This window comes from Ochlerotatus camptorhynchus, unplaced genomic scaffold (genome assembly GCF_037179485.1).
Source record: "Ochlerotatus camptorhynchus isolate MF236.1 unplaced genomic scaffold, CSIRO-AGI_Acam_v1.1 ptg000215l, whole genome shotgun sequence".
NCBI lineage: Eukaryota > Metazoa > Arthropoda > Insecta > Diptera > Culicidae > Ochlerotatus > Ochlerotatus camptorhynchus.
The window spans coordinates 497,133-510,337 of record NW_027040705.1 but is presented as its reverse complement, the minus strand read 5'-3'; the positions used below and the strand labels follow the sequence as shown (position 1 = coordinate 510,337).

Here is a 13,205-nt window from a genome sequence, read left to right as displayed (position 1 = left end):
GGATTGTTCGGAAATCAGCGAACGAACGAATGTGCTGTAGAACGAGGTGACAAAGGGAGGAAAAGAAGAAATCGGTAAGATGATCCATCAATCCCCTCTCGTCGCCAGATGACCTGTTAAACAAATTAGGGATAGAAAGTGGTCCGCTAGACGGGGAACCTGTTTTACAGCAAATCAATACGCGGAGAGAGCACATTCTGGTTCCATTTCACTGCGTTTTGTTTGTTTCTACGCTGGATTGTTGTTGGCGCGCGCTGTGGACGAAGTTTGTTGGGCAAGACAAGAGGGACAGTCACACCAGCAAAGTAAAGTGTTGTGAATTTAGCTCAGATATGGAAGAGAGGGCATATAACGGCACTTTATTACAATAGTGCAGTCAACGATCGGGATCATTTCGAAATTGGGAGAAATATTTCCTGTCACATACTGTTGACTATGATTTGCGTGCAGTTCTGCTGTCCTTGGATTAGATTAGATTTATTTATTAAAGATACTTTCAGCCTGTCCTTAGATCGGTCGTAGGTGTTCAAGCTTGATCATAAGTTTTCCTAAGATTATGTAAAATTTATCTGAATTTTAAATCTTGATTCTGATAATCAAAGTCGAGCCACAGACAAACAGACATAATGTGCTTGCGTTTGTCATGGTGGCGCCACTGAAGCATTGAGCAAGCCTCCACATTTTGAACTTATCAGTGATGCCAGTTCTTTTTCACGTCTAGTTAGTACATGTCAGCTCTTGAAAATGATAAGTGGTCAAGTGGTCCCACTGGAGACACATACCACATCTGACGAATACAGAAAAAAAAGTTGTTGAATATTACATCAAAACTGCTGCACATTAGTTATTCCGTTCCTAATATTACGTTGTTAGATGTACACAGAATTCGAGAACAAATCATGTTGATGACTGTAATATTCTATCAATTTTTACCAGTTATTGATGTTCAATACTTCACCATGAATATCATTGATTGATACATATTTTTTTCTGTGTACACATTGAAGTGATGAGCGGTGGTAGAAAGGGCACTAATAATTGATGCATTACCTTGTTTAAAAACTTTTTTCCAGCAAAATAAAAAAGCACACTAAGCAAACAAAACAAATCCCTAAAAAAAAGTCTTTTTTCTGAGAATTTTTCCTACGGATCGTATTACTGCAGAATTCAATCAATTCTATAGATGTTTGGAAAATTTCGTAGAACCGACATCACTGACTTCCATCTGTTTAGTTTTTATTCAACACAGCTGACGCGTTGACAGAACGAGAGAAAAACAACTAGTGAAAAAATTGCATGCACGCGGGATGCTCCGGTTGCAAAACATTGCTTGGGAATGTGGATGATAGATGGTGCTAGTGCGCATGCAAAATACGCTGGACGATATTTTTGAAGAATTTTCTTCTAAGAGTTATGTCTGTGGATGAGCTATATTTGAAATATAAATTTTCTTTTTTTTATTTAAAAATGGCTTCTATTTAAATTCAATGAAAAGTTGCTGACATTTTCAAACAAATTGATAGAAAGCATTTACATTTTCTTATACTTAAATAAATCTCTTCGCAGAATTCATCTTCCCATAAACTGCCATAAATATTTTGATGATTCTGAACAATGGCTTATTTAATCATTCCAAGATTAGTTTTAGACCTGTATTTTGATTGCAGTTGTACTTGACTTTGTCGTTCATAATTGCATTTTTTTTTTAAATATAAGGGCCATTTTAACGTTACTAAAACAACTAAAGTAAGGAGTCTAGTTTTGGGAAAATTTATAGATTTGTAAAGATTAGTTTCGATAAATTGCAGACAATGAATTTCAGGAAAATTTCCGACATCTTCAGCAAAGTTCCGATATTATTAGTTTCTTTATTAGCAAAACTGTCAGCCTTAGGCTGGTTGGTCTTTTCAGTTCCGGGATCTGGGAAATCCAAGAACATCAGATGAAACTTTTGAGTAATTTCATTATTTTTAGGGATGTTCCAAGCAGTGCTGTAAATTCTCAAAATCAATTGAACATTTTTGATGAAAATGAGAAAAGCAGCTATCCGCCATCAAAGGGGACCTCATTCGAATGGGTGATATCAGTTGCTTAGTCATTTGACGAAGACATGGATCATTCTCATTTGAGAAACGCTTGATATCATTCAATTGAGTGTAACCTACACCAGAGCGTAAAATTAGGGTAATTGATTCTGGTTGGACCTATCCAAAAACTGATGATGGTTGGACCTATTTTTTCAATCGCTAGTTTAGTCAATCTTCGCTAATTTTTTTTTTCAAAGATCACTTTACTATCATAAAAAAAACTCTTTTTCTTCAATTTGCATGGGGGTTTTATAGAAAAAACTTCAAAACAATTGAGTTTCAATGTGTTTTTAAAACAGTTCACTTTCCACGCATTAGCTCGTCATCATGCCTTACTTTCAAACATACAAAAAAGGAATGTTTTTTATATTTATTTTTATTTTCATGCAGTAAAATACTGCTTTAAGGTGTAAATAACACGTTAGTACGCCATTTATCCATTGGTTTCACTAAAATGTTTTAATTATTAACGAAATTCGAATAGATAAATATGATCATGGTTGGACCTACGCATGATGATGGTTGGACCTATGTGTTTCCTAAGACGGTCGCTAGGTGCGCTTCGGTTTGTTTACAACCTTCATGCGCAGCTGATTTGAAATTCGATTTCGTTTTGGCCGAGTGATTAGTTTCTTCGATTGATAAAAATGGCTAAAGAAAAGAGTTATACGGTCGAAAATCTTCAAGAGGCTGTTCTTTTAGTAAGAAATAAATCACTTACCGCGTATCAGGAACAGAAAAGGTACAATATTCCGAAAACGACACTTCACGCAAAAATCAAGGGAAGCCACGGCAAGAAATATGGAAGGGAAATAGTGTTGAGTGTTGATTTGGAGAACCAGCTAGCGGATTGGGTTTGTATGTGCGCTGCTTCTGACAGTCCCAAGACGACCAAAAAGATCTTGGAAGCTGCTAAAGACCTTGCGTCACTAGTTGGGCGTAAATTTAAAGGAGGAATTCCATCGTCCGGATAGCTGAAAGGATAACCACCGATTTCCGAACTACCACGAAAGCGCCGAAAGAATCTGTTAATATGAATTTACTTTAATTACTTCTCATACACCTTCTGTGTGTGAGTTAACTTGAAATAAAATGTTAACAAACTAAAAATTGCTAACTGAAATTTATTTCCGAATAAAAAACTCCTAGGAGAAAAAGAACTATAAAACCGGAATGAAGTTCTGATATTCTGTCATTTTAAGCCTCTACATTCCCCGGGGCACCCAGAACATGCCCGGAAGTGGCCAATGTGGTCCAAGGCACTCAATTTTGTTATTGATCTTGTTATCGAATTTGGAAGCAATGTGAAGTGTCGCATGATAGGTTTTATTCCTTCCATGTCAAAATTAGGTCTATGTTCCATATACCCTGGAACTTGTTCCGGCCATATCTCCGGAACCAATTGACCGGTTCCAAAATAATTCGACAGCTTTCAATAAGATCACAATACCTATAGTTTGACGTTAAAAATTTTCCAAATCGGGTCAATGATTTCCGAGAAAATGAGCCATGATGAATAGCTCATGCGTGAAAAGTGAACTTTTTTAAAATCACTTACCGCGTATCAGGAACAGAAAAGGTACAATATTCCGAAAACGACACTTCACGCAAAAATCAAGGGAAGCCACGGCAAGAAATATGAAAGGGAAATAGTGTTGAGTGTTGATTTGGAGAACCAGCTAGCGGATTGGGTTTGTATGTGCGCTGCTTCTGACAGTCCCAAGACGACCAAAAAGATCTTGGAAGCTGCTAAAGACCTTGCGTCACTAGTTGGGCGCAAATTTCTTGATTTTTTTTCTAAATAGCAAATTCATAAAAACTGTATAAAAAGGGTTTTTTTATGATGCCAATAACCTCTAAACAAAGTTTTTGAACAAATATGGGCTAAACTAGCATTTGCAAAAATAGGTCCAACCATCATCACTTTTTAGGTCCAACCAAGATCAGTGTAGGTCCAACCAACATCATAATTATTTGCTGAATAAAAACGTATTATATAATCATTTGTTCATAATATTTAACTTTTTATGTTATTATTAGAAACAAGAAAGGTAGATTTTTCACCTAATCAGGCATTTTTCATAATTATATGTTGAATTCATAAAAAAAAATACGACATGAATGTTGACGTCGTGTGAAACCGGTCTAAATAGGTCCAACCATCATCAGTTACCCTATTGACTGTTTAAGCTGAGTTTGAAAACACTGTACTATTCAATTCATTGCTCTGTCTAGACCGTTTGTACCAAACGGTAAAGGACGAGGCAATGAAGGAGCAAACAAAAACATTCAGTCTCTCACGAACAGGCGACGCACACCGCTTGCCTTAACTCACACAGCATGAAATTGAGGCATTTTTCCATATAAAATGAACGCTCAGTCATTCAAAACAAGGATTGGGTACCATCACGGAAGAATAAACGTGCTGACTGAGCTACTGACTGAGTGCTCTACTGTCAGTGACTTGTTTACTTCTCAATCATTCAGACTTTCACGAGGCAGTGAATGATGAGGCAGATGACAGTTCTTATTCATATGAATCAGACTGTTTTGCGCACTGACCTACACATAAACGGAGCTCTGGTCGACATTCCGGCGAAAAAGCTAAGCCAACCCGACACCAACCGACATCGACTTTATATTTCGACTTGTCTGTTCGGGACCATTTTGCTGGGTTTCTTCCATACTTCACTGTCGTATATCAAATGATAGTGAGTGACTCAATTGACAGTGATGCTGAGGTTCGAAAGAGAAAAGGGCTCTTAAAATTTTGGTCATGTGAGAATTCGTTTTCACAGAATTGATTCAATGGTTGTATTGGTTCATCTTCAATCCAATGATATGAAAATTAACAGCACTGGTTCCAAGTACTTAAAGGAAATGGCGTAATGAATGCGTTGCTATTCAGATTTACTGTCCTGCCTGTGATTTTTCTATGAGTTAGCATCTTTTAGAAGTTTCTGTTAGAATCTTCTTCTAGAGTAGTATTCTTTAGGGGCTGTTCATAAACTACGTAGACCGATTTTTAAAGTTTTTAGACACTCCTCCCCCCGCGTAGACAATCATCCATACAATTTTTTTTTCAATTTTTATGGAACGTACACATTAGTCAATCCCCCCCTAAAGAGTCTACATAGCTTATGAACAGCCCCTTAGAAGTTTTTTTTTGACGTAGAACTACGTCTTTGTCGACTATACTGGGGTGCAAATCAAAAAATATGTGTGGTGAAGGAGTGTTAGGTGTTGAAAGCTTGTAACTTTGTCATTTATAGATGAAATTAAAATCCAAATACTCCAATCGATAGGATATTACATTACAAACCTGTTGAAATAAATATTTTTCCATTTTTTCTGTAATTAAACTTTTGAAAATACACAAATGATAATTTTATCACTGATTTCATGAAATAAGCCTTTTTCCCAAACCCAGTTATCATAGACGAATACCACTTGGTTGCACATCATTCTGCTTGAACCTGAAAAGATATAAATCAGCGCTGCTCTCATGCCTCTGTTCATTACAGCTTCGGACGCCGTGGCACTAGGTCCTGCATCAGGACTAGGTCAGTGGCTAAAGGTGGATCACGGCGTGTCCACCACAATGAGGAATGAGACTTGAAAAAACGTGCATGTAAAACCCCCTCCCGCTTAGCAACCCCCTCCCCCTCCCTCTTAACAATAACCCGAAAAAGACATGGACTTTGACGATCATTTTTTTTTCGAGAAATAAATTTTAAGCAAACCCTAATTATGTATGAACGATTATTTTTTACATGCAGAGCCAACATTTTCAAAAAAAATATTGCCTAATAGGAGACATACACTCGATAAATTACCAACAACTGACTGTAAAACATATCTGGTACCTCTATATATGCAATTACACTGGAGTCGCTTTTTACGCGGTTTTTTTTTTACACGGTTTTTTTTACGCGGATTTCGGAATTTACGCGGTTTTTTTTACGCGGATTCCGGAATTTACGCGGTTTTTTTTTTACGCGAATTTTGGTTTTTTTTTACGAATTGACGCGGTATATCGGTTTTTACGCGGTTTTTTCTTACACGGTCTTTTTTTACGCGGTTTTTTTTACGTGGATTTCGGAATTTACGCGGTTTTTTTACGCGGATTCCGGAATTTATGCGGTTTTTTTACGCGGGACGTATCACCCGCGTAAAAAGCGACTCCAGTGTATATTAACATCCAAAGTCCACCTTTTTTCCATATTCTGCACAAAAGAAACGTTCTGCTCCGCCCCCATTCATAATAAATTGGCGGGAAATCCTGATACACACAAAAAACAAAAATAGTATCTATAAAAATGTTACCAATACAAATTAAAAGTTTCTCGAATTTGGTAGTTTCAACTACGAAAATATTCAAAGTGAATTCTATGATTTGAAAGTTTTTATTTGACTATCGGGAGGTAATTTTAAAAGTTCACATTTTTAAAACAAAAATTGTACAAATGTCAAAATGACCTCCTGAAAAGCTCATTGTCATTGTCCAAAAATCTAATAGGGCATACAAGGTAAGATACTAGACCGCAGTAAATCAATAGGCCATTTTAATAGAAACTAAACGATCGATTCAACCTCTGGTGGTGAATAGGAGAACGTCAAAAAGAGTGTTGTGAGCATACATTTTTGCCTGGAGACATAGGAAGCGGAACACTTTTTTACTTTTCCTGATAAATTGATTCATCTGAGATGCTGCAAAACTTAATCTACAGTTGAAAAATTATAATTCTGTAACTTTTTTGAAAAGATCCTGCTGGTGCTCAGGAATATTTTTGTTGAAAAAAATGGAAAATTAGAAAAGTGCCTTAGTGGTTATGATCTTCCGGATTTCTTGTGTGTGAATAGTGAAGATGCAAATCAGTTCAGATTTGTGGAAAATCGTACAATAAGACAATTACCGATGGAAATTGGCAAGATTTTGAATGAAAAATGCTGTTATTTGCGTTGGGGAAAATACTTCTTCTGATGTAAACAAACGGTTTGGTTGACTTTCTTCTCAAACTCGCGTGGCGCACTCTACATTGGTGGTGCATTAAAAAGGCGTATTGTGCATCGTACACTTCCAAAATTCCACAACCGGAGGAACCGATTCCGGTACCGGAGGCAGTGAAAAAGGTTGAGTTTTTCGCAGAAGGTAAGATTGCTACTACTGTCTACATATTTCGAGGATGATTTTGAACATGAAATTGATAATTTTTCAGATCGAAAGTATCTTGGGACGTTGGAGCACACAGCCGAGACGTTTTTGGTGGCTATCAATAGGGATTAGAGACTCCGTTATTTCCTACTGGTAAAATTCAGACGCCCGATCGCCCGATCCATACCCGGCCAGCAACGAAAGCAAGATGCACTTTCGTTCGCCCAAGTCCGCTGCACGTTGGAACCCCGTATTTGGGAGGAAACCTTCATTATCCGCCGAAGACTACTTTCTGTTCCGAGATTGAGTTAGATTTTTTCCAAACAACATCCAACAATATGTTAATGAAACCTAAAAATATGTATATTAAGAATTTACTTACATAAAAATAAAAACAAAAATAAATAAAAAATTTCTGCATGCATCATAAAAGCAATTAATTTAAAAATAATTTGTAATTGAGATGAAAACTTATGCAAATTTCGAAGAAATACCCGTGTTTTGAAGCAACACTTTTCCAACGGCAATCTAAAAGGATAAGGTTTTCAGTTTGACAGTTCTACAATTCGATTTGAAAGTTTTAACTTTTAAAATTAATAATATGTTAAACTTTTGATTTGACAGTTGGCTGACTTTCGTTTTGAAAGGTAAGTACTTTCTACTAAAAAAAACTAAGCAAACTTTTATTTCCACCAACGGTTTTTAATTTTATCAATGATAATTTTTTGTGTGTAGTTACGGGGCTTAGAAAGTATGTTTTGTGCAGAATATGTAAAAAATGAGGGACTTCGGATGTATTTTTTCTGCAAAATATGTAAAAAAGGAGGGACGTCGGATGTTAACCTAAATGCATATATCATGCATCATAGATAGAGATAGATAGATAGGTTCTACGTCATACTGCGGTCGTGTCTAGGACACAACCCTTTATTTTTTTTTTCATTCAATGAGATTTTAAAAGCTTCTTTTAGGAGCTTATAATCATTTTAGAAGCTTATGCTAGATACTTGCCAGTCGCTCGTAGTCTCGAACAAAAAAAAACTAACAGGACAGTATTTCTGAGTAGCAACACTGTAATTGTGCGTTTTATAAATATTTATGTGACACTTAATCATTTCAAAGGTACGATCATATTTTTCTCCTCAGCGATTGCACTAACGACCTTATAATCAGTAAGCAGATATGGGAATCAAAAGCTACTGAACCTGTTAGTTTGCTAACAGCAAATAACGACTATGAACTTAATATTGGAGGCTTATTCTAGCAACAAAGAGCTTTATGCAGTTTAAACAAATAACTTTATTCAGCTACAAATCAGCCTAAATATTTGATCAACTTCATCTTAAAAAGATGTTAATACATAAATAGGTTAATTGGGCCTCCCTTAGCTCAGTCGTTAAAGGCGCAGCTACAAAGCAAGACCATGCTGGAGGTGGCTGGGTTCGATTCCCGATCCGGTCTAGGAATTTTTCGGGTTGGAAAATTTCTTGACTTCCCTGGGCATAGAAGTATGATTGGACTTGCCACACCATTATACCAATGCAAAAATGGTACCAGGCATCGAAAGCTCTCAATTAATAACTGTGAAACTGCATCTAGAACACTAAGTTGAGAGCACGCAATAAGCTAAATATGCGATATCCAATTAGCTTGAAATGCGAAGAAGAAGAAGAAGAAGAAGAAGAAGAAGAAGAAGAAGAAGAAGAAGACATAAATAGGTGAGAAGCCTACAACAAACCACGTATTTGTTTGATCCTACAGCCATAGGAACCCAATCCTCATTATGGGACTGTCATCATGCCCCATAAATCGTTCATCACGAATCATTTCCCATTTCAAATCCCGTTTTGTAAACAGGAATCAAATTTATTCAAGATCGATCGATCATAATCACCGATATCGGCCGTAGTCGCCGTTGCACACAAATGGACTCTTTTCATTATAACTTGAGCCTCTTCCTTAACTACGTTCGCCGTAGTGTTCAACTGAGCGCTGGTCTGCTGAGTCAAAACAGGAAAAGCCGAGAAGAACTGTTTAAATAAAGAGTAATTAAATGATTGATTTGACCTAGGTTATTCCAACAACAAAAATCCTACCAAATCACTGCAGCGTCCGGGATTCTGTTGACAAATTGGTACCCCACTGGCAGAGGTGATGGCAGTCGATTTGACCTGGTCCAACAGCATCCGCACGGTTTGCGCCAATGCTGCCAAGCTGTCACTTTCCGCCACGGAACACTGTGAAAGTCTTCCAATAAACACGGGAGACAGGGAAAACTGTGGCCCGTAGAATAGGACGCACCGATTAGCATAGAGGCTTACGCTAGCAAAGCCACTGCTGGTTAGATTTTTCACTGCATTGTTCAGATTGGTAACAACTATTTGGCTCTGATTGGTCAGTGTTTCGGTGATGTTCTGCTGTAAAGTGGTGAAGCTTTGGTTGTTTTTTTGCATGAAATCAGTCGTCAAATTTCCCACCGTATTCAGAAAGACGGTCAAGTTGGAAAGGCTTCCTTGCTGTAGTTGGTTCATGAGTGGGGAGTATGCTTGGTTTACACTTGTTTCCAATCCCGTTGAAAGTACTGCAATTGTGTTGTTGACATCAGCTATAGCACGTACTATGCTACTGATATAGATCGTTTGATAAGATCCCTGTTGTAGGCTAAAAGAACTGGTGTACACGCTTTGGTAATAGTACGCTGAATTCTTTTCCATTACGATTGCTGCGGTTAAACTGGAAATTTTGTTCAAATTCGCCGAAATACCATTCAATGGACTAATCATGCTATTCACTATAGCTGGAGTTATTATCGATGATACGTTACCCGATGTAATTAATACCGACGAAGTCTGCACTTGGCCGACAGCTGCGAAAAGTGTTCCGAAAGACGCATTGACACTAACGACATTATTAACCAGTTCGGTTATGTTGCCCACCATTTGAGTATACAACATGGGATTGGTTTTATTCTCCATTCCACTAACACTTGTTAGTGATCCATTCAGAGACTGCTGAGTCTGGTTGGCTAAGTTAGTTAGATTGTTGAAAAGCACTACACTGTTCGTCGTTCCATCACTGGCTGCCATTATAATGCTTCCCAAAAATATGTTCAAGGGACTGACAATCTTGTTGATCGTACCAATCAGAGCCGCAATCGCACCATTGTCATTCTGAATTATATTCAATTGAATTGTTCCATTTGCTTGCACCAAAGGCATAACTCCTTGTCCAATACTGGCTTGTAAACTTGTCGACAGATTCGGTATGTTGATATTCAGCCCTAAATCTCCGTGCACAGTCACCGGTAGCACCAGCATCAAACTGGTGACCACCAACTTCCAAGGTACCATTGCTGACATTATTGTATTACACTGCTAGCTGGCTTAATACTAACACCGACTTGAGAAAGAGGTTGCTTTTATACAAGGTGCATTTGGTACTGTAATCTAGAAATTAGGGAGAACCAGTTTGGTAGGTGAGAAATATGGTTCTTTGGAGGGGGAGACTGGGAGGTTGTTGAACTTTGTCGGTGACAGTTTGGTGCTGACGAGTAGAATTGAAAATATGTGCTTGTAGACGATTATTCATTCGTTTTTATCGAAAATATGTGCTTGTAGACGATTATTCATTCGTTTTTATCGAAAATTCTCGTTTCAGTGGATTTGTGTAATTCTATCTACTCTGATGTTCCAGATCGATTCAGGTTAACAGTTTTGACGATTGCATACTTTCACAACTAAAAAGTGGCTAACGCAAGTTTACAAATGCGAAATATTACAACAATCGCAAAACACTTAATTTCCGATATGCTACCACCTTGTGGTCAAAACAGTCAAAATCGATTGCTAAAAGATTGCTGAGTGAATGAATATTCTTATCAGCAAGTACCTCTGCTCGGAGATGTGGATCGGACAGCAGCTGAACGAAATATGAATGAAACTGGGAGGATGTGAAAACAAGTTCTCTGCCGTGTGCAATGCGTATTTAATGAACGAATGAATAAAGACGGTCAACAACATTTTCTACCCTTTTTGACAATTTAGAGACTAGATGTCTTCTTAGAAGTGTGTGTGTGTGTGTGTGTGTGTGTGTGTGTGTGTGTGTGTGTGTGTGTGTGTGTGTGTGTGTGTGTGTGTGTGTGTGTGTGTGTGTGTGTGTGTGTGTGTGTGTGTGTGTGTACAATCTAACCCCCACTGTCCGGCAGTGTTATTATGGAAGAAAACTGCTTTTTATTACCCTTCAACTAAAGCAGGTTTAGTCCGGGAGTTAGAAGGTGTTAGCTCTATTGCAGCTCCAGTGACCCATTTCAGAATGCCTGGTAATTCACGACCACTCCGAGGTCACTTTTACTTACAATAAGCCCCGCATGTTCACTCTATCTTTATCAAATGGATAATGGTATCATAAACACACTTCCAGATTCAGAAATATTATTTCCAAATCTGGCACGTATATAGTTTTGAAATTTGTTCAACTGTATTAAATCGATTTGAATGGACATTTCTTACCAATTTTGTTTCGAATACCTCTTGATTCATCTGCTGGCAGCACTTACTGGCCCTTACCGGCGACCAACCCTTACTCAAATGCTTCAACTTCCCGGATGGCGGCCCGCTTGATTCACTCCATCTTGATGACCTTCTGTTTGCCTATCAGCCTCTTCTACTTTTCGTCCTTCAGATACAAATCCGGAATAAGATCTTTTTTTTTACACCATCAATTTTAGAGTTTTTTTAATCGTTCAAATTGATAAAAACCATAAAAACACAGAGACTTTTTTTTTAGCAAAATCAAAACACGTCATTTCAATCGCGCGGCCTACTTCGATCTCAGACTAGATGTCTTCTTAGAAGTTGCTCAAAATGATATCCCGCATATTTTGAAATACACACCTGAATAATCATTAAGTTAGTATTACACATCCAAATTCTAACTGTTTCCAGTTACGAGATAATAGGTCTATGTTTTGGACAAAGTTGCTGAATAGTTGATTTTATGAACATTTGCTAAAGACATCAAGTTTCTACATTAGTGTTTCCTTCTATTAGTTCGTAAAAACGACAAAACGAGAGCCAAAACCATTTAAAAAATTTTATTTACGCACTAGATCACTTTCACCTTAAGCATTATGGAGCTGTCATCAATCAAAAAAAAATGTATTCGACAAATAAGTTACCATTTCAATTCCCCGTTTGTAAACAGGAATCAAATTTATTCACAATTGACCGAACATTATCACCGATATCGACCGTAGTCGCCAGAGCACACAAACGAATTCTTTTCTCTATAATTTGAACCTCGCTCTCAACGACACTCGCCGCATTGTTCATCTGAGCGCTCGTATGCTGAGCCAAATCGGAAAATGCAGAGAAGAACTGTGGGATTTCAAAAAATATTTAATTAAACTGATTCCAGGTGATTTGAAGCAAATAAAAACCTACCAAATCACTGCAGAGTCCGTTGTTCTTCTGACAAACTCGCACCCCTTTGGAATAGGAGGTGGCAGCCGATTTTGCTTGTTCTAGGAGTATCCGCACGGTTTGCAGCAATGCTGACGAACTGCCACTTTCCCCCTGGGAACACGGGGAAAGTCTTCCAACGGATACTGGAGAAAGGGACAACTGTGACCCGTAAATCTGGACGCAACGATCGGTATAGGGGCTGTCGCTGAGTGATCCACGGATTGTAATATTTTCGACTGCATCGTACAGCATGGTAACAACGATTTGGCTCTGATCGGTCAGAGTTTGGTTGACGTTGTGCCATAGCTTGGTAAAGCTTTGGTTAGTGCTTTGAATGAAATCCTTTGTTGCATTTTCCATCGAATCCAAATAGATGGTCAAGTTGGAAACGCTTTGTTGGCGTCTTTCTTGCTGTTGTTGATTCATTATTGGGGAGTATGCTTGTTTTACACTCATGTTGAATCCCGTTGAAAGTTCTACAATGGTGTTGTTGACCTCACT

The 13,205-nt window shown here is 37.9% G+C and overlaps 1 protein-coding gene across 4 annotated transcripts in view; it reads left to right on the top strand.

Moving 5' to 3' along the window:
• LOC135703520 (mucin-2) overlaps positions 1–13,205 on the top strand; it is a 315,489-nt gene that overhangs the window by 168,227 nt on the left and 134,057 nt on the right. The gene's annotated exons all lie outside the window — the stretch shown is intronic.